The sequence below is a fragment of the Oncorhynchus clarkii genome, chromosome 3 (genome assembly GCF_045791955.1).
Source record: "Oncorhynchus clarkii lewisi isolate Uvic-CL-2024 chromosome 3, UVic_Ocla_1.0, whole genome shotgun sequence".
Taxonomy (NCBI): domain Eukaryota; kingdom Metazoa; phylum Chordata; class Actinopteri; order Salmoniformes; family Salmonidae; genus Oncorhynchus; species Oncorhynchus clarkii.
Genome location: NC_092149.1, coordinates 17,131,935 through 17,157,086, shown reverse-complemented (window position 1 = coordinate 17,157,086; position 25,152 = coordinate 17,131,935). Strand labels below are relative to the sequence as shown.

The window sequence follows — 25,152 nt, the reverse complement described above, 5'->3', positions numbered from 1 at the left end:
TGTCGGGCTGTATCACCGCCTGTTACGGCCCACAACCGTAAGGCTCTTCAGAGGGTAGTGAGGTCTGCACAATGCATCACCGGGGGCAAACTACCTACCCTCCAGGACACCTACACCGCCCGATGTCACAGGAAGGCCATAAAGATCATCAAGGACAACAACCACCCGAGCCACTGCCTGTTCCCCCCGCTATCATCCAGAAGGTGAGGTCAGTACAGGTGCATCAAAGCAGGGACCGAGAGACTGAAAAACAGCTTCCATCTCAAGGCCATCAGACTGTTAAACAGCCACCACTAACATTGAGTGGCTGCTGCCAACACACTGACTCAACTCCAGCCACTTTAATAATGGAAATTGATGTAAAAATATATCACTAGCCACTTTAAACAATGCTGCTTAATATAATGTTTACATACCCTACATTACTCATCTCATATGTATATGTATATACTGTACTCTATACCATCTACTGCATCTTTATGTAATACATGTATCACTAGCCACTTTAAACTATGCCCCTTTGTTTACATACCCTACATTACTCATCTCATATGTATATAATGGACTCGATACCATCTACTGCATCTTGCCTATGCCGTTCTGTACCAATACTCATTGATATATCTTTATGTACATATTCTTTATCCCTTTACACTTGTGTGTATAAGGTAGCAGTTTTGGAATTGTTAGGTTAGATTACTCGTTGGTTATTACTGCATTGTCAGAACTAGAAGCACAAGCATTTCGCTACACTCGCATTAACATCTGCTAACCATGTGTATGTGACAAATAAAATTAGATTTGATTTGATTTGTCACACGAGCACTAAACCGTGTTTAATATTATTCTAAAACCTGATTAAACTGATTAGATACTGATCTATTCTATGAATTGTAACAGAGAGAACCACTGCTTACAGTCCTTTATAAACCTATTATACTACTGCAAGTCTGAAGGACACACTACCCTGTTTCTCATTGACAGCATATCAACCCCTTTTACACAGACACAGACACACAGACACACACGAGACAGAGACAGTCATAGACACACACGAACACACAGGCACACACACGCACCCAAAGACCATCCGCTATCTAATTGTAATGACCACATTAACAGAGAAGGCTATTAGCAGCCTTCACTTTACTTTACGGAGGACGGACCACACAACCCATGCAGGAGGGAGCAGCATGTCACCGGGTGGTGCACCCTAATGCCCATCCCCCAATTCCCCCCTCCCTCTAGTCTCTCCCTGAGCACGACATGCCAGCCAGGAGCTGACAGCCAGCTATACAAACATGCCCATTCCTTCTGCTCCATTAGGCAATGAGGAGCTGGGCTTTTATATGGGCCGATGGGCTGGACGGCCTCGCATCGCGCTGGTGCCACTGGCAGACAGGAGGCAGCAGGCAGGAGGTTGGTGCTGCAGTGCAGTGCAGTACAGTACAGAGAGAGATTACGCAAATCCTAATATTAAAGGGTAGAGCAATTAGTGTCCACCTCATCAAGTCAAACTGTAGGATCGTCTGTGCTGTTAGGTTTAATTCCTCTGTAGCTCTTACACTAGTTATCTCTGTACTGTGTAGCTCTTATGTCCCTTACCAGATTAGGTCATTTATTGTGATCAAGCCTGGTGAAGACAGGGATCGAGACATTGCTAGATTACATACAAACCTGGGATCATCTACAACGTGTTTAGACTGGATGTTAAGACATTCTTTTAATTTCATATTTCATTGTGTGTGTGCCAACTACACTGGAGCCCAGTGAATGAACAAACAACATCACCCCCTGTGAAGCTTTAATTAACTGTACAAACTAGAGTGCTGATCTTTAGATTGACTGGCTAATCATGAGTTGTATGCTGCAGGGTTTGGGTTGGTGTCCCTCATGTGAACCCTTTAACATTAGTGAAGCAGTGATTCATACAGCTGGTTGATGTCTGTGGGTCTCAGCTGGAGAGGTTAGAGCAGTGCTATTCAAACTTTTTCAGCGGGGACCCCATTTATTCAGACAGAATTTCTGGGGACCCCATTTATTCAGACAGAATTTCTGGGGACCCCATTTATTCAGACAGAATTTCTGAGGACCCCATTTATTCAGACCCCACTGGAGTTCCCCAGTGGAGATTCAGTGTAGAACATAGAAATAAGACGAGTAGAGAGTGAAAATTCAGTGTAGAACATTGAGATAAGAGGAGTAGAGATTCCGTGTAGAACATTGAGATAAGAGGAGTAGAGAGTGGAGATTCAGTGTAGAACAATGAGATAAGAGGAGTAGAGAGTGGAGAACAATGAGATAAGAGGAGTAGAGAGTGGAGATTCAGTGCAGAACATTGAGATAAGAGGAATGGAGAGTGGAGATTCAGTGTAGAACAATGAGATAAGAGGAGTAGAGAGTGGAGATTCAGTGTAGAACACTGAGATAAGAGGAGTGGAGATTCAGTGCAGAACATTGAGATACAGTGCCTTGCGAAAGTATTCGGCCCCCTTGAACTTTGCGACCTTTTGCCACATTTCAGGCTTCAAACATAAAGATATAAAACTGTATTTTTTTGTGAAGAATCAACAACAAGTGGGACACAATCATGAAGTGGAACGATATTTCAAACTTTTTTAACAAATCAAAAACTGAAAAAATTGGGCGTGCAAAATTATTCAGCCCCCTTAAGTTAATACTTTGTAGCGCCACCTTTTGCTGCGATTACAGCTGTAAGTCGCTTGGGGTATGTCTCTATCGGTTTTTGCACATCGAGAGACTGAAATGTTTTCCCATTCCTCCTTGCAAAACAGCTCGAGCTCAGTGAGGTTGGATGGAGAGCATTTGTGAACAGCAGTTTTCAGTTCTTTCCACATATTCTCGATTGGATTCAGGTCTGGACTTTGACTTGGCCATTCTAACACCTGGATATGTTTATTTTTGAACCATTCCATTGTAGATTTTGCTTTATGTTTTGGATCATTGTCTTGTTGGAAGACAAATCTCCGTCCCAGTCTCAGGTCTTTTGCAGACTCCATCAGGTTTTCTTCCAGAATGGTCCTGTATTTGGCTCCATCCATCTTCCCATCAATTTTAACCATCTTCCCTGTCCCTGCTGAAGAAAAGCAGGCCCAAACCATGATGCTGCCACCACCATGTTTGACAGTGGGGATGGTGTGTTCAGCTGTGTTGCTTTTACGCCAAACATAACGTCTTGCATTGTTGCCAAAAAGTTCAATTTTGGTTTCATCTGACCAGAGCACCTTCTTCCACATGTTTGGTGTGTCTCCCAGGTGGCTTGTGGCAAACTTTAAACGACACTTTTTGTGGATATCTTTAAGAAATGGCTTTCTTCTTGCCACTCTTCCATAAAGGCCAGATTTGTGCAATATACGACTGATTGTTGTCCTATGGACAGAGTCTCCCACCTCAGCTGTAGATCTCTGCAGTTCATCCAGAGTGATCATGGGCCTCTTGGCTGCATCTCTGATCAGTCTTCTCCTTGTATGAGCTGAAAGTTTAGAGGGACGGCCAGGTCTTGGTAGATTTGCAGTGGTCTGATACTCCTTCCATTTCAATATTATCGCTTGCACAGTGCTCCTTGGGATGTTTAAAGCTTGGGAAATCTTTTTGTATCCAAATCCGGCTTTAAACTTCTTCACAACAGTATCTCGGACCTGCCTGGTGTGTTCCTTGTTCTTCATGATGCTCTCTGCGCTTTTTAACGGACCTCTGAGACTATCACAGTGCAAGTGCATTTATACGGAGACTTGATTACACACAGGTGGATTGTATTTATCATCATTAGTCATTTAGGTCAACATTGGATCATTCAGAGATCCTCACTGAACTTCTGGAGAGAGTTTGCTGCACTGAAAGTAAAAGGGCTGAATAATTTTGCACGCCCAATTTTTCAGTTTTTGATTTGTTAAAAAAGTTTGAAATATCCAATAAATGTCGTTCCACTTCATGATTGTGTCCCACTTGTTGTTGATTCTTCACAAAAAAATACAGTTTTATATCTTTATGTTTGAAGCCTGAAATGTGGCAAAAGGTCGCAAAGTTCAAGGGGGCCGAATACTTTCGCAAGGCACTGTAAGAGGAGTAGAGAGTGGAGAACAATGAGATAAGAGGAGTAGAGAGTGGAGATTCAGTGCAGAACATTGAGATAAGAGGAATTTAGAGTGGAGATTTCTCCAAGAGAAAGGATTAGGTAAGGCTATATCATATTCATCCTACATCTGAAAGTGAGAAGAATGTGTTTTATTCTAACCACTTGACCAGACCAAACCTGGGGCCCTGGTTATAAACTCTAATACTACTACTACTATCACCACCTGTCACAACCTGACCATAGAGAGCCCTTAGTTCTCTATGGTGTAGTAGGTCAGGGCGTGACTAGGGGGTGATCTAGTATAGATATTTCTATGTGGGTGCTAATATGGTCCCCAATTAGAGGCAGCTGTTTATCGTTGCCTCTGACTGGGGATCATATTTAGGTAGGTTGTTTCCCCACCTGCATTTGTGGAATATTATTTTGTGTTTTGTGCATGTGCACCACATAGTCATGTTTCGTTGTTAGTTTATTGATTTATTGTTTGCTCTTGCTAAGTCACTTTATAAACCTGGGGCCCTGGTTATTTTTCTACTATGACTACTATCACCATCAGACCAAACCTGGTGCCCTGGTTATATTTCTACTACTAATACTATCACCATCAGACCAAACCTGGGGCCCTGGTTATATTTCTACTACTAATACTATCACCATCAGACCAAACCTGGGGCCCTGGTTATATTTCTACTACTAATACTATCACCACCAGACCAAACCTGGGGCCCTGGTTATATTTCTACTACTAATATTATCACCACCAGACCAAACCTGGGGCCCTGGTTATATTTCTACTACTAATACTATCACCATCAGACCAAACCTGGGGCCCTGGTTATATTTCTACTACTACTACTATCACCATCAGACCAAACCTGGGGCCCTGGTTATATTTCTACTAATAATACTATCACCATCAGACCAAACCTGGGGCCCTGGTTATATTTCTACTACTACTACTATCACCATCAGACCAAACCTGGGGCCCTGGTTATATTTCTACTATGACTACTATCACCATCAGACCAAACCTGGGGCCCTGGTTATATTTCTACTATGACTACTATCACCATCAGACCAAACCTGGTGCCCTGGTTATATTTCTACTACTAATACTATCACCACCATGTCTGGTGGTGATAGTACATGGTGGTGATAGTAGTAGTAGCATTAGCGTATTAGAGCCTGTCAACTATGTTAGAAGGATCAGTTAATGCTACAGCATCCATCCAATCTAAAATAAAAGCGTTGATCCCAAAATGGATCCAAAAGAATGAAGCCTTGGTCTTAACTACATGTCACTGTATACATGTCAAACCACATGCCAACCTAGTTAACACTGTCAGAAGTGAGAGGTACAAGGGTACATGATTACATGTCAGTTGTTATGACAGCATTGTGTAGGCATTACACAGCATTCAGAAAGTATTCAGACCCCTTGACTTTTTCCACATTTTGTTACGTTACAGCCTAATTCTGAAATGGATTTAAAAAAATGTAATCCCAATCTACACTCAATATCCCACAATGACAAAGTGTAAACAGGTTTTTAGACATTTTATCAAATGTATTAAAACGTATATATAACAGTGGCTTGCGAAAGTATTCACCCCCCTTGGCATTTTTCCTGTTTTGTTGCCTTAGAACCTGGAAATAAAATGTATTTTTGTGGGGTTTGTTTCATTTGATTTACACAACATGCCTACCACCTTGAAGATGCAAAGTATTTTTTATTGTGTAACAAACAAGAAATAAGACAAAACAACAGAAAACTTGAGCATGCATAACTATTCACCCCCCCCCCCCCCCCCCAAAAAGTCAATACTTTGTAGAGCCACCTTTTGCAGGAATTACAGCTGCAAGTCTCTTGGGGTATGTCTCTAAAAGCTTGGCACATCTAGCCACTGGGATTTTTGCCCATTCTTCAAGGTAAAACTGCTCCAGCTCCTTCAAGTTGGATGGGTTCCCCTGGTGTACAGCAATCTTTAAGTCATATCACAGATTCTCAATTGGATTGAGGTCTGGGCTTTGACTAGGCAATTCTAAGACATTTAAATGTTTAAATCACTCGAGTGTTGCATTAGCAGTATGCTTAGGGTCATTGTCCTGCTGGAAGTTGAACCTCCGTCCCAGTCTCAAATCTCTGGAAGACTGAAACTGGTTTCCCTCAAGAATTTCCCTGTATTTAGTGCCATCCATCATCCCTTCAATTCTGAAGGAGGCTCCGGATTGGAGACCGTTGCTGGAGGCTCCGGACTGGAGACCGTCGTTGTAGGCTTCGTGCCATGACTCCTCACTGGAGGCTTCTTGCCATGGATCATCACTGGAGGCTTCGTGCCAAGGATCATCACTGGAGGCTTCGTGCCATGGATCATCACTGGAGGCTTCGTGCCATGGATCATCACTGGAGGCTTCGTGCCATGGATCATCACTGGAGGCTTCTTGCCATGGATCATCACTGGAGGCTTCGTGCCATGGATCATCACTGGAGGCTTCGTGCCATGGATCATCACTGGAGGCTTCGTGCCATGGATCATCACTGGAGGCTTCTTGCCATGGATCATCACTGGAGGCTTCTTGCCATGGATCATCACTGGAGGCTTCGTGCCATGGATCATCACTGGAGTGGAGAGACACACAGGAGGCCTGGCTCTGGGAGCAGGCACAGGACTCACCAGGCTGGGGAGACATACAGGAGGCTTAGTTCTGGGCGCAGGCACAGGACTCACCAGGCTTTGTCCTTGGCAGAGGCACCGGATACACTGGGCAGTGGAGGCGCACTGGAGGTCTCGAGCTTAGAGCTGGCACAACCCGTTCTGGCTGGATGCTCACCCTAGCCCGGCAGATGCGGGGAGCTGGGATGTAGCGCACCGGGCTGTGAACGCGCACTGGAGACACCGTGCGCTCCACTGCATAACACGGTGCCTGACCAGTATGACGCTCGCCACGGTAAACACGAGGAGTTGTCTAAGGTCTCCAACCTGACTCAGCCAAACTCCCCATGCTGCCTCTCGGGCTTCCTCGCTAACCGTGTACGTCTCGCCGACTCCCTTCTCCGCTCAATTGAATCACATGCGGGCTCTGGCGCTCTCCCTGGGTCGACCGACCACCTCTCTACCTCCTCCCAGGTTGTCTCATACTCCTGCCCATGCTGCTTGGTCCTTTTGCGGTGGGAAGTTCTGTCACGGCCGTTGAAAGAAGAGGACCAAGGCGCAGCTTGGTGAGCGTACATTTTATTTTTATTAGAAAAGGCACCGAACAAAACAATAAACACTACAAAACAAACCGTGAGGCTAAAGGCTATGTGCCATAGTATGGTTCTCAATCAGAGACAACAATAGACAGCTGTCCCTGAATGAGAACCCTACCCGGCCAAAACATAGAAATATAAATAATAGAACATAGAATACCCACCCCAAATCACACCCTGACCAAACCAAAATATAGACATAAACAAAATCTCTAAGGTCAGGGCGTGACAAAAGGTGTTTGCTTATTTTTTTTCTTTAAGCAATGGCTTTTTTCTGGCCACTCATCCGCAAAGGCCAGCTCTGTGGAGTGTACGGCTTAAAGTGGTCCTATGGACAGATACTTCAATCTCCGCTGTGGAGCTTTGCAGCTCTTTCAGGGTTATCCTTGCCTGGTCCGTGAGTTTTGGTGGGCTGCCCTCACTTGGCAGGTTTGTTGTGGTGCCATATTCTTTCCATTTTTAATAATGGTTTTAATGGTGCTCTGTAAGATATTTTTTATAACTCAACCCTGATCTGTACTTCTCCACAACTTTGTCCCTGACCTGTTTGGAGAGCTCCTTGGTCTTCATGGTGCCGCTTGCTTGGTGGTGCCCCTTGCTTAGTGGTGTTGCAGACTCTGGGGCCTTTCAGAACAGGTGTATGTATACTGAGATCATGTGACACTTAGATTGCACACAGGTGGACTTTATTTAACTAATTATGTGACTTCTGAAGGTAATTGGTTGCACTAGATCTTATTTAGGGGCTTCATAGCAAAGGGGGTGAGTACATATACACGCACCACTTTTCAGTTTTTTTATTGATTTATTTTTTGAAACAAGTCATTTTTTTCATTTCACTTCACCAATTTGGAATATTGTCCGTTACATGAAATCCAAATAAAAATCAATTTAAATTACAGGTTGTAATGCAACAAAATAGGAAAAACAACAAGGGGGATGAATATTTTGCAAGGAACTGTATATACCTTATTTACATAAGTATTCAGACCCTTTGCTATGAGACTCGAAATTCAGCTCAGGTGCATCCTGTTTCCATTGATCATCCTTGAGATGTTTCTGCAACTACATTGGTGTTCGCCTGTGGTAAATTCAATTGCTTGGACATGATTTGGAGTTTGAGAGGATCTGCAGAGAAGAATGGGAGAAACTCCCCAAATACAGGTGTGGCAAGCTTGTAGCGTCATACCCAAGAAGACTCGAGGCTGTAATCGCTGCCAAAGACGTTTCAACAAAGTACTGCATTTTTTATATGCTAGCATTTCTAAAAACCTGTTTTGCTTTGTCATTATGGAGTATTGTGTGTAGATTAATGAGGGGGGGGAAACAATTTAGCCAATTTTAGAATAAGGCTGTAAGGTAACAAAATGTGGAAACATTCAAAGGGTCTGAATACTTTACGAATGCCCTGTATATATAGGTATTATGACATTCCTTTTGCAACACACTGAAGCTCACTCCTTCTGTCCTCTCCAGCCTATTCTGGAGCCGAGAAAGGAAAGCAGTGTTATGTTATCTCTGTGCTTCTGCAGTAATGGTACTATTTAGTCATCTTAATTCTCCTGGGCTGACCAACAGTGTGAACAATGCAGGGCCTTACTAAGCCCATCAGTGGTCACATGAAGCAGAGGTCTTTTCCTGCTCCACAGACCCTACAGGCTCCTCTATCCCTCCCCCTCGTTCCTTCTGCATCCCTCCTCCATCTATTTATCCATCCTCCCTCTCTTTTTCTGCCTATTCCTCTGCCCCTTTCTCTCTTCCTCTCTCCCTCATCCTTTCTCAATCTCTCCCTCCCCTTATTCCCGCCCCTCTCTCCCTGTCTCTCCTCCATCCCTCCCTCACTCCATTATCTCTCTCTCCCTACCTCTCCCTCCCTCCTCCTCTCTCAGTGACGGGAGAGAGTTGTGCGTGTAATGGCGTTATTCACAGTTCATTGGTCTGTTTGAAGGGACTATCTTGATTGAGCGTTTCCCAGTGCAGGGTGGATGGGGGACTGTATAAAGATGTGTTGGGAGCCTGTGGAGATGGATGGGCTATGGGAACATGGACACACAGTAGGAGGCTGCCATGTTTGTCAAGCCTATAATCTAAAGACAACATTGTAAATTGGAGACAATGGCACACAGAAGATGGAAACTGACACTATGGACACTCAGAAGCATACAGGAGAGATTTTAGCTCTTTGAGAGGCTCAGTCTGTTGGAAATGTTGGACATAGAAACAGTAGGCTAGCACAATGAGTGAAATTGATAGTAAACTGTACACTGAAAAGCAAGTGGATAAGCCTCAGTGCTAGCCAGACAGCGAGAAACAGAATCTGTCATGCTCTCTCTCTCTCTCCTCTCTCCCCCCTCTCTCTCCCTCTCCCTCTCTCCACATTCTGGTCGTCATCTTTCTCTCACTCTAATAAATGTATGCACTGACAAAGAACACAAAACTGCTCTGAGAAGCAAAAATACACATCACTAATTAGTCCAAATTAACCCCAGGCAGACTTACAGTAGGACGTACACACATCACACACACAACACTTAAAACCAGTTCCTACTCTCACACCACTCTGATTTTGCTGCACCTCTTACACACACACACACACACACACACACACACACACACACACACAGAGAGAAAGAGAGACACACGCACACACACACACACACACACACACACACACACACACACACACACACACACACACACACACACACACACACACACACACACACACACACACACACACACACACACACACACAGAGAGAGAGAGAGAGACACACGCACACACAGACACACAGACACACACACACACACACACACACACAGAAAGTGCCTCCAGCTGAGGCAGCAAAGGCAACCAGAGTCGTATCGGTTTGAAGGCAGAGTAAAACCAACGCTGCAGAAAAATGCTATGGCTAGGAAACAGAGCAGGACATTAACTAAGCACGGACAAACGATACATACATGTACATACAGTCACACACAACACAGGTAAAGAAGAGTCCTACTTACAGAATGAGTCAGACGATATCAGAAGCGGTGTACCATATATGTGTGTAGTAGCCAGTCAGCACAGCCCTCGACAGGCATGGAGATAGAATCCACTGTTGGGGGGGGGACGGGACTTGTGGGGCTGTCACAGCGTTCCGGATTGTCTCCGTGTAGGGGTGGGGGGCTGAGAGAGAGAGGACAAGACGGAAGATTCCGGTACTTGGACTGTGATAGCTGGGCAACAATATTCCTTTTGGAGGTGAGGAGAAAAAGCAACAAATGAGGATAGAAAAAATCTTCAGACACCCTCAACAAAAGTAGAGAGTAAAAGACAGAAGGAGGAGAAGAAAATGTATTGTGCTGTCTTTTTCCCTTTCTTTATCTCTCTCCCTCTCCTCAGTGGGACTATAGACGTGGAAGGAGACTCTTGGTCAAATGAAACACGGGGGTTGAAAAATGTGTCTGTTTCAATCCAAAAGGGCCCCCCTCCTTCCCTTTCTCTCTCTCCTTCCCTCGTTTCCTTCCCCGGCAGAAGGCCTCGACGGCTCCGAGTACCGCTGTCTAAATCCAATACCTCTCCCAGAAGAAGAGGGGGAAACAGAAGAGAAAATGACAAGCAGATGAAGGGGATTTCAGACACCTGCTCTCTATCCCTCTCCTTTCCACTGTCTACTTTTCTTCTCTTTCCTTCCCTCTCTCTCTCACTCTTGCTGTCACTACATCTATCTAACCTGTCCTTCCCTTCTAGTAGCAGTCCCCCTACTTGTTTGTTTGTTTGTTTCTGTCTAGTCTTGCCAGTGGAGGCTGAGGCTGAGGGGGATGCAGTCAGATCCTCTAATTGCTGCGTCGCTCGCTCTCAGTCCCCGTCAGGCAGACAGGCAGCACCAAACCCAACACAGGACTGACTGCTTCTCTCTTCTCTACCTCTATCTCCCTCTTTCTCTCTCTCTCTCTCTCACACACACAGTCTGGGATGACAATGACGACTGTCTGTTTGTAATGCTTGTTTACAATGCCTCCCAGTTTACTGTCTGTCTGTCTGTTTAAGAGCCATCCAGTTCCGGTCCAGGGGTGTACAGCGGGACCTTTTACCCTCCTCTAGTGCTCAGCTACCCCCCCGGTCAGAATTCTGCCTCTTTCTCTGCCCATCGTGCAACCAAATAGCCGACCAACCAATCAGCTTCCAGCGGATCTAAGAGACAGACAGACTAAATTAGGCTGAGGCAGGAAGTCTCTAGAAGGTTTCTGACAAATCTCAGTTAATTCTCTCTCTCTCTCTCTCTCTCTCTCTCTCTTCTCTCTCTCTCTCTCTATCTCGTCTCTCTCTCTCTCTCTCTCTCTCTCTCTCTCTCTCTCTCTCTCTGTTTCCCTATCTCCTTCTCTTCTCCGTTCTCTCTCTCCTTCCTCGTTATCTATTCAGGGCAGTTTGTCCCTCTTCTCTCTCTGTCACCAAGGGAGGATCAGGAAGAATGGACTTGTTTCATAATATATTCCTCCTCAATGGATGAAGAGGTGGGGGGAAAGGAGGAAGACCAGAAAAAGGGAAAGTGGAGGGGAAATTGTTCCTTTAAAAAAATAAGCCCCCAAACAAATCAGAAGGCGGGATTCCCAAGGGGGGAATGTCAACTACTTGGTTCTGCTGAGGAACCGGTCTGGAACAGACGCAGAACTTTGAAGTGAACAGAGTAAAGTCCCATAATCTAGACAGGATGTACAGCCGATAAATCCACCCATGTACCACAATCCCATGTCGTTTTCTGGAGGAGAGTCACAATTGAGTATTCCCTTCCAAGGAGACACGTCCCCCGAAGTTCAAGATCCTCTACAAGCTGTGGCGCTGGCATCAACACACCAAACCTCTAGGTTTCATTAAATCCCATTGGATGCGGTTATAATCAGAAGAGTGCATTGTACACATCTCTCACTGGAACAATTGCAGCACTGGTGGTTGTGCTCCTGGTGGGGGGGGTCACTCTGCAGGGGTAGAGAGGTGGTCAGTATTGGGGTGCTGGATGCTAGCAGTTTGTCTTTATTCCCCATGGTGGGAACTGTGACTCCTGACTGACAAGGAAGGGATTCAGAAAGGTAGAGATCATTCCACTAGGTTTCAGCCCTGTAGGAGAGAGAGAAAGGCAGAGAGAGGGAGAGAGAAAGAGAGAGCATGTGAGACTTGGTGACATTTGTGTCATTCTGGCTTATCACGCACGTCATTCTCCTCCTCGTCCGACTCAACTCCGCCTGACTTCCTCCTGTCTAGTCTGTCCTTGTCACTATTTCACTGACTTTACCTTCCGTTCCCCTCTTCACCTCTTCCCTTCATTCCCTTCCCTCATCACTCTCTCTGTAGCTCAATCTCCCCCTAAATGGTCTCGCCACTGTCTCCTCTACTATAGCCTTTAATTCCCTTACATCTATCACAGTCTCCTCTCTCCTTTTGCCCCTGCTATCTTTCACGGTCCCTCGATATCTATCTATCCATCTTTCTATACAGTATCTGAGAGGAGCTGTACTTTGAGGAGCAGAGAGAGAGAGAGACAGAGAGAGCGAGGGCGAGAGTGAGAGAGAAAGAGAGACTGGCATGTTAAAACCACCTGTCTCCTCTCTCCACATATACAGTCAGGTTAAAACCACCTGTCTCCTCTCTCCACATATACAGCCAGGTTAAAACCACCAGTCTCCTCTCTCCACATATACAGCCAGGTTAAAACCACCTGTCTCCTCTCTCCACATATACAGCCATGTTAAAACCACCTGTCTCCTCTCTCCACATATACAGCCATGTTAAAACCACCTGTCTCCTCTCTCCACATATACAGCCATGTTAAAACCACCTGTCTCCTCTCTCCACATATACAGCCATGTTAAAACCACCTGTCTCCTCTCTCTACATATACAGCCAGGTTAAAACCACCTGTCTCCTCTCTCCACATATACAGCCATGTTAAAACCACCTGTCTCCTCTCTCCACATATACAGCCAGGTTAAAACCACCTGTCTCCTCTCTCCACATATACAGCCAGGTTAAAACCACCTGTATCCTCTCTCCACATATACAGCCAGGTTAAAACCACCTGTCTCCTCTCTCCACATATACAGCCATGTTAAAACCACTTGTCTCCTCTCTCCACACAGTACAGCCATGTTAAAACCACCTGTCTCCTCTCTCCACACAGTACACAGTCTTCTCTCTATTGTGGCACCATTGTAAGAGGGTTTATGACAGGGGAAACGCTGTTGCAGTAGTCTGTGTGAGGGTTTATGGCAGGGGAAACGCTGTTGCAGTAGTCTAGTGTGAGGGTTTATGGCAGGGGAAACACTGTTGCAGTAGTCTAGTGTGAGGGTTTATGGCAGGGGAAACGCTGTTGCAGTAGTCTGTGTGAGGGTTTATGACAGGGGAAACGCTGTTGCAGTAGTCTAGTGTGAGGGTTTATGGCAGGGGAAACACTGTTGCAGTAGTCTAGTGTGAGGGTTTATGGCAGGGGAAACGCTGTTGCAGTAGTCTGTGTGAGGGTTTATGACAGGGGAAACGCTGTTGCAGTAGTCTAGTGTGAGGGTTTATGACAGGGGAAACGCTGTTGCAGTAGTCTAGTGTGAGGGTTTATGGCAGGGGAAACGCTGTTGCAGTAGTCTAGTGTGAGGGTTTATGGCAGGGGAAACGCTGTTGCAGTAGTCTGTGTGAGGGTTTATGACAGGGGAAACGCTGTTGCAGTAGTCTAGTGTGAGGGTTTATGGCAGGGGGAACGCTGTTGCAGTAGTCTAGTGTGAGGGTTTATGGCAGGGGAAACGCTGTTGCAGTAGTCTGTGTGAGGGTTTATGACAGGGGAAACGCTGTTGCAGTAGTCTAGTGTGAGGGTTTATGGCAGGGGAAACGCTGTTGCAGTAGTCTGTGTGAGGGTTTATGACAGGGGAAACTGTTGCAGTAGTCTAGTGTGAGGGTTTATGACAGGGGAAACGCTGTTGCAGTAGTCTAGTGTGAGGGTTTATGACAGGGGAAACGCTGTTGCAGTAGTCTAGTGTGAGGGTTTATGACAGGGGAAACGCTGTTGCAGTAGTCTAGTGTGAGGGTTTATGGCAGGGGAAACGCTGTTGCAGTAGTCTAGTGTGAGGGTTTATGACAGGGGAAACGCTGTTGCAGTAGTCTAGTGTGAGGGTTTATGGCAGGGGAAACGCTGTTGCAGTAGTCTGTGTGAGGGTTTATGACAGGGGAAACGCTGTTGCAGTAGTCTGTGTGAGGGTTTATGACAGGGGAAACGCTGTTGCAGTAGTCTGTGTGAGGGTTTATGACAGGGGAAACACTGTTGCAGTAGTCTAGTGTGAGGGTTTATGGCAGGGGAAACGCTGTTGTAGTAGTCTAGTGTGAGGGTTTATGGCAGGGGAAACGCTGTTGCAGTAGTCTAGTGTGAGGGTTTATGGCAGGGGAAACGCTGTTGCAGTAGTCTAGTGTGAGGGTTTATGACAGGGGAAACGCTGTTGCAGTAGTCTGTGTGAGGGTTTATGGCAGGGGAAACGCTGTTGCGGTAGTCTAGTGTGAGGGTTTATGGCAGGGGAAACGCTGTTGCGGTAGTCTGTGTGAGGGTTTATGACAGGGGAAACGCTGTTGCAGTAGTCTGTGTGAGGGTTTATGACAGGGGAAACGCTGTTGCAGTAGTCTGTGTGAGGGTTTATGGCAGGGGAAACGCTGTTGCAGTAGTCTAGTGTGAGGGTTTATGGCAGGGGAAACGCTGTTGCAGTAGTCTAGTGTGAGGGTTTATGACAGGGGAAACGCTGTTGCAGTAGTCTGTGTGAGGGTTTATGACAGGGGAAACTGTTGCAGTAGTCTAGTGTGAGGGTTTATGACAGGGGAAACGATGTTGCAGTAGTCTAGTGTGAGGGTTTATGACAGGGGAAACGCTGTTGCAGTAGTCTAGTGTGAGGGTTTATGACAGGGGAAACGCTGTTGCAGTAGTCTAGTGTGAGGGTTTATGACAGGGGAAACGATGTTGCAGTAGTCTAGTGTGAGGGTTTATGACAGGGGAAACGCTGTTGCAGTAGTCTAGTGTGAGGGTTTATGACAGGGGAAACGCTGTTGCGGTAGTCTAGTGTGAGGGTTTATGACAGGGGAAACGCTGTTTCAGTAGTCTAGTGTGAGGGTTTATGACAGGGGAAACGCTGTTGCAGTAGTCTGTGTGAGGGTTTATGACAGGGGAAACGCTGTTGCAGTAGTCTAGTGTGAGGGTTTATGACAGGGGAAACGCTGTTGCAGTAGTCTAGTGTGAGGGTTTATGGCAGGGGAAACGCTGTTGCAGTAGTCTGTGTGAGGGTTTATGACAGGGGAAACGCTGTTGCAGTAGTCTAGTGTGAGGGTTTATGACAGGGGAAACGCTGTTGCAGTAGTCTAGTGTGAGGGTTTATGACAGGGGAAACGCTGTTGCAGTAGTCTAGTGTGAGGGTTTATGACAGAGGAAACGCTGTTGCAGTAGTCTAGTGTGAGGGTTTATGACAGGGGAAACGATGTTGCAGTAGTCTAGTGTGAGGGTTTATGACAGGGGAAACGCTGTTGCAGTAGTCTAGTGTGTGATGTGAGAATAATGACAAGTGAACCTGGGTGGCTTCGTGTTCACATTGCCCTAAAAAAAGGATCCGGGCCGCGGAATTCAAGCAAACCGAACTCAGACCACCTCTTGAGATGGTTTTAGTTCACTTCGCTTCGGGGGCTCTTTTGAGGGGTCTGAGTTAAAAAATTCTGCGAAATGCATTGAGTTCACAAAAATTGTCTGAAAGGGACCAAGTGTGAAAACATCCTTAGAAATAAGGGTACAGTTGGGGTAGAAAAATATGAAAATACATACCTTCAGAAGTACCCGTAATGATGCCACATGGTACTGTTCACTACCTGTACGGATAATCTACTACAGGTATTCCTAAACTGGGGTAAGTGCAATGCTGTCGGTGGTACGCCAAATAAAATTGTGACTCACATTTCAAAAAACATATATATAAATATATATATTTATTTTATTTGTTTTAATTTTCAAACAGTCCATTTATATTTTCCAATATTTTCCAATATTTTCCAACAGGGCGAGGTTTTTTTCTCGCCTGAGTAGCCTCGTTTCATTACCAAAAATAAAATTAAACCATCTAATAAGCCACAGGAGTTTTTTGAGTGAGAATTAAGTCAACTTTCGAGTAGTAAGACATGTATAAAAGCAACAGATACCATTAATAAGAAGGGCTAGAAGCTTCTTATATGGTGATTTTTTTTAATTTTTTTTTTATTTAACCTTTATTTAACCAGGCAAGTCAGTTAAGAACAAATTCATATTTACAATGACGGCCTGGGAACAGTGGGTTAACTGCCTGTTCAGGGGCAGAATGACAGATTTGTACCTTGTCAGCTCGGGGGTTTGAACTCGCAACCTTCCGGTTACTAGTCCAACGCTCTAACCACTAGGCTACCCTGCCGCCCCTGATCTACCAAGTGGCTAGGAAAGGCAATCCCCATACTATTGTGGAGGACTTAATTATTCCTGCTGCTGTGGATATGGCTGGGACAATGCTGGGGGAAAAGGCCCAAAAAACTAAACAGACAATACCTTCATCAAACAACACTGTTTCACGACGCATCAGTAACATGGCAGGAGATGTTTTGAAACAATTACTGCTTCTTATACAAGCCAGTGAATTATATGCGTTACAGCTGAATGAGTCAACAGGGCCTGGCACAGCTCCTGGTATATGTCTGTTACGTTTATGAAGGGTCAATTAAGGAAGACATCCTCTTCTGCAAACCACAGGAGAGACAACAGGAGAGGATATTTTTTAAGTACTGGACAGCTTTGTGACATCAAATGGACTTTGGTGGTCAAGATGTGTTGGTGTCTGTACTGATGGTGCAAAAGACATGACAAGGAGACATAGTGGAGTAGTAACACGCGTGCAAGCAGTTGCTCACGATGCCACTTAGGTTCACTGCAGCGTGAGAGGCACTTGCTGCCAAGGGAATGCCTGACAGCTTGAAAGATGTTTTGGACACTACAGTGAAAATGGTTAACTTTGTTAAAGCAAGGCCCCTGAATTCTTGTGTATTTTCTACACTATGCAATGATATGGGCAGCGACCATGTAATGCTTTTACAACATACAGAAGCACACTGGTTATTGACACGTTTTTTAAAATTGAGAGACGAGCTTAAAGTTTTCTTTACTGACTTTAATTTTCATTTGTCTGACCGCTTGCATGATGACGAGTTTCTCAGACGACTGGCCTATCTGGGTGATGTTTTTTCTCACCTGAATGATCTGAATCTAGGATTACAGGAACTCTCTGCAACTATATTCAATGTGCGGGACAAAATTGAGGCTATGATTAAGAAGTTGCTCTTCTCTGTCTGCATTAACAAGGGCAACACACAGGTCTTTCCATCATTGTAGGATTTTTTGTGTGCAAATGAACTCAAGTTTACGGACAATGTCAAATGTGATTTAGGGAAGCACCTGATTGAATTGGGTGCACAGATACTTTCCCGAAACGGATGACACAAACAACTGGATTCGTTATCCCTTTCATGCCCTGCCTCCAGTCCACTTACCGATGTCTGAACGAGAGAGCCTCATTGAAATTGCAACAAGCGGTTCTGTGAAAATTGAATTTAATCAGAAGCCACTGCCAGATTTCTGGATTGGGCTGCGCTCAGAGTATCCTGCCTTGGCAAATCACTCTGCTAAGACACTGCCCTTTGCAACCACGTACCTATGTGAGAGTGGATTCTCGGCCCTCACTAGCATGTAAACGAAATACAGGCACAGACTGTGTGTGGAACATTATTTAAGACTGAGACTCTCTCCAATACAACCCAACATTGCAGAGTTATGGGCATCCTTTCAAGCACACCCTCCTCATTAACCTGTGGTGAGTTATTCACAATTTTCGGTGAACAAATAACGTTTTATATGTAAGATGGTTAAATAAAGAGCAAAATCATTGATTATTATTATATTATTATTTGTGCCCTGGTCCTATAGGAGCTCTTTGTCACTTCCCATGTGCCATGGGTTGTGACAAAAACTTACACTGATTCTTTATGTTTAATAAATGTATCATATAGTGTGTGTGTGTGTTGCAGGCTTACAATGATGGCAAAAAACAACATTTGAGAGTGTCACGCCCTGACCTTAGAGATCCTTTTTATTTTGGTTTGGTCAGGATGCGAGTTGGGGTGGGCAAACTATGTTTTGTGTTCTATGTTTTCTATTTCTGTGTGTTTGGCCAGGTGTGGTTCTCAATCAGAGGCAGCTGTCTATCGTTGTCTCTGATTGAGAACCATACTTAGGTAACCTTTTCCCACCTGTCATAAAACCTGTGTTTTAGTTGTTTTAGTTGAGTAGTTGTTTTCTGTTTTTGTGTCTGCACCAGGCAGAACTGTGTCGGTTTTGTTCGTTCTCTTTGTTATTTCAGTGTTCAGTTCTAATAAAAGTATGAACACGTACCACACTGCACCCCGGGAAAAGAGAGAATGGAGGACGTAGTGGGCATGGGAGGAGGTGATGGCAGGGGACAAGACCCTGCCATGGAAACAGGCTGAAGTAGCGAGGGAGGAAGAACTTCGCTACCAGGAGTCATGGCAATGAAGCAGACACGAGAGGCAGCCCCAATTTTTGGGGGGAGGGGGCACACGGGGAGTGTGGCGGAGTCAGGATTCAGACCTGAGCCAACTCCCCGTGCTTACCGTAAGGAGCCGAGGATGGAACCAGAGCCAGTCGGGGTGAAATTGGAGGTGAGCGAAGGGAGCGAAGCAGAGACAGTGAAGGAGTTGATGGGGAAATTGGAGTAGAGAGTAATGAGAGAGTTGCTGTGTTGGTGAATGAGGCACAACATCCACCCGACGGAGCGTGTCCTCGATTTGATGTCACCTGAGTCAGCTCTCCATACTCATCCTGAGGTGCGTGCTAGCCATCTGGTGAAGACTGTGCCAGTCCCACGCACCAAGCCTCCTGTGCGCCTCCCCAGCCCTGCACGTCTTGTGCCAGCCCTGCTCTCCAGACATCCAGTGCGTCTCCTCGGGCCAGGATATCCTGCACCGGCTCTGCGCACTTTGTCTCCAGTGCGTCTGCACAGCCCAGTGCGTCCTGTGCCTGCGCCCCGCACGTGCCGGCCCAAAGTCACCATCCAGCCAGGACGTGTTGTGCAGGCTCTTAGCTCGAGACCTCCAGTGCGCCTCCACGGTCCGGTCTATCCGGTGCCTCCTCCACGGACCAGGCCTACAGTAGGTCTCCCCAGCCTGGTGAGTCCTGTGCCTGCGGCCTGTCTGGAGCTGCCAGAGTCTCCCTGCTGTCCGGAGCTGCCAGGGTCTCCCTCCTGTCCGGAGCTGCCAGGGTCGCCCTCAAGCCTTGACCTTAGAGATCCTCTTAATGTCTCTATTTTGGTTTGTTCAGGGCGTGAGTTGGGGTGGGCATTCTATGTTTTGTGTTCTATGTTTTCTATTTCTTTGTGTTTGGCCGGGTGTGGTTTTCAATCAGAGGCAGCTGTCTATCGTTGTCTCTGCCAGGGTCGCCCTCCTGTCCGGAGCTGCCAGGGTCGCCCTCCTGTCCGGAGCTGCCAGGGTCGCCCTCCTGTCCGGAGCTGCCAGGGTCGCCCTCCTGTCCGGAGCTGCCAGGGTCGCCCTCCTGTCCGGAGCTGCCAGGGTCGCCCTCCTGTCCGGGGCTGCCAGAGTCGCCCTCCTGTCCGGGGCTGCCAGAGTCGCCCTCCTGTCCGGGGCTGCCAGAGTCGCCCTCCTGTCCGGGGCTGCCAGAGTCGCCCTCCTGTCCGGGGCTGCCAGAGTCGCCCTCCTGTCCGGGGCTGCCAGAGTCGCCCTCCTGTCCGGGGCTGCCAGAGTCGCCCTCCTGTCCGGGGCTGCCAGAGTCGCCCTCCTGTCCGGGGCTGCCAGAGTCGCCCTCCTGTCCGGGGCCCGCTGCGAGGGTCCCCAGTCCGGGATCGGCGGCGAGGGTCCCCGTCCCGCACCAGACCCGGCACCGCGGAAAGATGCCCACCCAGACCCTCCCCTATAGGTTTAGGTTTTGCGACCGGAGTCTGCACCTTTGGGGGGGGGGTACTGTCAAGCCTTGACCTTAGAGATCCTTTTAATGTCTCTATTTTGGTTTGTTCAGGGCGTGAGTTGGGGTGGGCATTCTATGTTTTGTGTTCTATGTTTTCTATTTCTGTGTGTTTGGCCGGGTGTGGTTTTCAATCAGAGGCAGCTGTCTATCGTTGTCTCTGATTGAGAACCATACTTAGGTAACCTTTTCCCACCTGTGTTTTGTGAGTAGTTGTTTTCTGTTTTTGTGTCTGCACCAGGCAGAACTGTGTCGGTTTTGTTCGTTCTCTTTGTTATTTTTGTTATTTCAGTGTTCAGTTCTAATAAAAGTATGAACACGTACCACGCTGCACCTTGGTCCTCTCCTTCCAACAGCCGTTACAGAGAGTGCGCTGACCCTGGTGCTAGAGGGGGTACGCAGCTGGAGGATGAATGTTTGAAGGGGTACGGGACTATAAAACGTTTGGGAACCACTGATCTAGCATAATGGTAAATTTTTGTACCCAATATTTGGAATATAAAGGTACAATCAACTCCACAATGAAGGTACAGGTCTGTTTCTTAATACCCCACCATAAGGAACAATGATGCATTTTTGCCACTTAAAAATAACAAACAGCTTTGTCACTGTGGCAATACTCTAAAGGCAAAATTGTACCACTATCATGATCACATTTCCCAGGTTAGTATAATTTATATCTGTGTTATTGCGTGTACATTGATTGATGTCTTATGCTACACAAAGATAAATACCATACATTTTTCTAAACTAGTTGGATTTTTTGCAGTCATTACTGAAATGGTTGTTCCATTTTAAAAGGCCTAGGTAGTCTCCTCACAATGTTCCTAACCCTAGCAGTTATTACTGAAATGGTTGTTCCATTTTAAAAGGCCTAGGTAGTCTCCTCACACTGTTCCTAACCTTAGCAGTCATTACTGAAATGGTTGTTCCATTTGAAAAGGCCTAGGTAGTCTCCTCACAATGTTCCTAACCCTAGCAGTCATTACTGAAATGGTTGTTCCATTTGAAAAGGCCTATGTAGTCTCCTCACAATGTTCCTAACCCTAGCAGTCATTACTGAAATGGTTGTTCCATTTGAAAAGGCCTAGGTAGTCTCCTCACAATGTTCCTAACCCTAGCAGTCATTACTGAAATGGTTGTTCCATTTTAAAAGGCCTAGGTAGTCTCCTCACAATGTTCCTAACCCTAGCAGTCATTACTGAAATGGTTGTTCCATTTGAAAAGGCCTAGGTAGTCTCCTCACAATGTTCCTAACCCTAGCAGTCATTACTGAAATGGTTGTTCCATTTTAAAAGGCCTAGGTAGTCTCCTCACAATGTTCCTAACCCTAGCAGTCATTACTGAAATGGTTGTTCCATTTTAAAAGGCCTAGGTAGTCTCCTCACACTGTTCCTAACCTTAGCAGTCATTACTGAAATGGTGGTTCCATTTGAAAAGGCCTAGGTTGTCTCCTCACAATGTTCCTAACCCTAGCAGTCATTACTGAAATGGTTGTTCCATTTGAAAAGGCCTAGGTAGTCTCCTCACAATGTTCCTAACCCTAGCAGTCATTACTGAAATGGTTGTTCCATTTGAAAAGGCCTAGGTAGTCTCCTCACAATGTTCCTAACCCTAGCAGTCATTACTGAAATGGTTGTTCCATTTTAAAAGGCCTAGGTAGTCTCCTCACAATGTTCATAACCCTAGCAGTCATTACTGAAATGGTTGTTCCATTTGAAAAGGCCTAGGTAGTCTCCTCACAATGTTCCTAACCCTAGCAGTCATTACTGAAATGGTTGTTCCATTTTAAAAGGCCTAGGTAGTCTCCTCACAATGTTCCTAACCCTAGCAGTCATTACTGAAATGGTGGTTCCATTTGAAAAGGCCTAGGTAGTCTCCTCACAATGTTCCTAACCCTAGCAGTCATTACTGAAATGGTTGTTCCATTTGAAAAGGCCTAGGTAGTCTCCTCACAATGTTCCTAACCCTAGCAGTCATTCTGAATGCAGGTGAATACAAACTCCCACTGTTGGATATCATAACCCTGGCTGGATTCTAATAGGAATTACACACCAGTTTGCACTACCAGCATGTGAATTGCAGATAGGTTTTCAAAATCCTGGTAACTTTCCTCAAACTCTCAGGTTTTCCAGGAATCTCCTACTGGGAGGGAATACGGAAGGAATAAGCAGGAAATCCAGAAAGTGAACGGAATTTTGCAACCCTACTTACAGGCCTGATGTGGCTTGTAAACCACCCGTGAGTGGAAGTGTTGTACCAGTTTAAGTGGTCTATGGTAGAGGTACATTTCTGAAATGCTATAAAGGCAAAATGTACCTTTACTAAAAGCAAGTTTTTGTACCTGTGGACAATATGTAAGAAAGGTACTGAGGTATGAACTGGGGTACAATTACGTCCCTATAAGTGAAGTTACAAAGGTCCTACCTTACAGGGTACCACTACAGTAACAAATCTTATCCTGTTTCTAAGAGTGTATTCTATTCTATGTACCCTGCAACACTGGACATGTAACAGTTATATCAGTACAGCTTGTATGAAACATCTCTGTCTCTTCCCAGTACTATAACCCTTATCTAACCTATGTCAGCTGTTAAAGAGGCCGAACTGACACTTCCTCTCTGCATGCAGCCACAGGGGAGAGACGGTCCATTTGAGGTGAAACATCACAGTCCACTTAGTGTATCAGTTCCAATCAATACTAATGTGTGGATGTTCCCGCGCTGACAGCCCAGTACCCACAGGAGCATGTAGTGTGCTAGGCTGTTGGCTGGGCTCATGGTGGTGGGTTGGAGGTGTAAGAAGAGGAGAGGACGGCTGTGTTGTTGGCTGATTTCTCGCCAATCGTTTGACACAAACACCATAGAACACACAGCCTGCCCTCCCTGGCATCACACACGCATGCACACACACACACCAACAGACAGGCGTAGAATGGTCATTGTGGAAAAACGCAGAGACTGTACCCACAGCTTTTACAGCTACTGTGCTGGCTGTGTCAATATAGAGACTGCCCTGTTTTCTCTGAGTGTCAATTCAAACAGAATATGGAGAGTGTGGAGAGACAGAGAGATGGGGGGGAAGAGGCAAGGAGGGAGGGAGGGAGGGAGGGAGGGAGGGAGGGAGGGAGGGAGCAGAGCAACACATGGAAGTGAGCCATTCAGATTTGATAAAAATCCATCACACTAGAGGCTTGTTTATGTCTGTGTGGAGGAGGAGAAGAGGATGGATGGATGATGAAAAGAGGACGGTAGGAAGGAAGGAGGGATGGAGGGAGACATTGCAGAGCTTGAGGGGAAAACGGGCTGAAATATGTTGAAATGGAAGCAGGGAAATGGAGGAAGAAAAACTCATCAGGGATGCATATGGTGTGGCTAAATGACAAACAAGACAACGGGAGAGAAAGAAAAAGAGAGAGAGATAACGAGAAAGAGAGCAAGAAAGAAGGACGAGAGAGAGAGAGAGAGAGAGAGAGAGAGAGAGAGAGAGAGAGAGAGAGAGAAAGAAATGTTGAAAAAAGAAAATAGAGAAAATGGCTAAAGAGAGAGAGAGAGAGCAAAAGAGGAATATGAGGAAGATGAGGAATAGACACTCACCCATTCCAGTGGCCTCTCCACAGGCGAGCACAATCCCGTCTCTGTGATGCCATCCTGGGTAGGAGCAGAGAGAGATCCTGGAGCCCCCTCCTCAGAATACCAATAGGGTTGCTATTATCAGCTCATAGATACACACACACTGGCACTGAAGAGTAGAATGCCACACACACACACACACACACACACACACACACACACACACACACACACACACACACACACACACACACACACACACACACACACACACACACACACACACACACACACACACACACACACACACACACACACACACACACACAGAGTCAGGTCTGAGGCCGACACTTTAATATCAACTCTCTCTATCTAATTTCTGGCTTCATTTTTCTTTGTCTCTCTCTTTCCATGACCCCCCTTCTCTTGCTCTCTTTCTCTATGAAAATAATTACACCATTAGACAAGCCTGAAAAAACCATCAAAATATACTGCGACACTCACACACATGCATAGCTTACACACACACACACACACACACACACACACACACACACACACACTCACACACATGCATAGCTTACACACACACACACACACACACTCACACACATGCATAGCTTACACACACACAAGGTATATACCATTTACACAATCCCAATGTAACGCAGCATTCCCAATGACGACGCTGGCCGTATGTTGCAGATGCAGTCTGTTCCTGGCTGTATGGTGTTAAACAGGAATGAGCACCCTGTTATCATCCGTTCCCCCTCTCTCTGGATTCCTCTCCTCTCCTCCGTCTGATGCCCAGATAAGAGGATGAAAGACCAGACTCTCTTCTCTTTTCTCTCTGTAGTGTCTATTCTCTTTTTCTCCTTAATTCAATGGTTAGTTAAAGGTTTTCTTTATCCCTGCTACCAGTGTGATTCCATGACACTCGACTGCAAACTGCATTTACTAACTCACCCTCTCTCTCTCTCTCTCGCTTTTTCCTTGCTCAATAGTATCCCCGTACCTACTCAGCTCTCTCCAATCCAATCAGCACTGTCTCCCTCCCTCTGTCCCTCCCTCTGTCCCTCGCTCTGCTCCCTCCTACACTGTTGCCTCCCCCTCCTTCCTATCACCCACTCCCTCTCTCTCTCTCGGGTTTTCTGAAAGACAAATATCAACTGCCCCC

At 46.0% G+C, this 25,152-nt stretch overlaps 1 protein-coding gene across 2 annotated transcripts in view; it reads right to left on the bottom strand.

Annotated features, from left to right (window-relative positions):
• The window catches only part of LOC139389719 (glutamate receptor, ionotropic, kainate 5), a 146,249-nt gene extending 122,209 nt beyond the window's left edge, over positions 1-24,040 (bottom strand). Inside the window, exon 1 of one of the 2 annotated variants that reach the window (XM_071136631.1) lies at positions 24,000-24,040. The gene's annotated coding sequence lies outside the window, so the exon portion shown is untranslated. Of the gene's footprint in view, positions 1-10,354; positions 10,518-23,999 lie in introns of those variants that run through there. The other variant, XM_071136640.1, reaches the window with a different exon arrangement.
• Between the last annotated feature and the right edge of the window lie 1,112 nt (positions 24,041-25,152).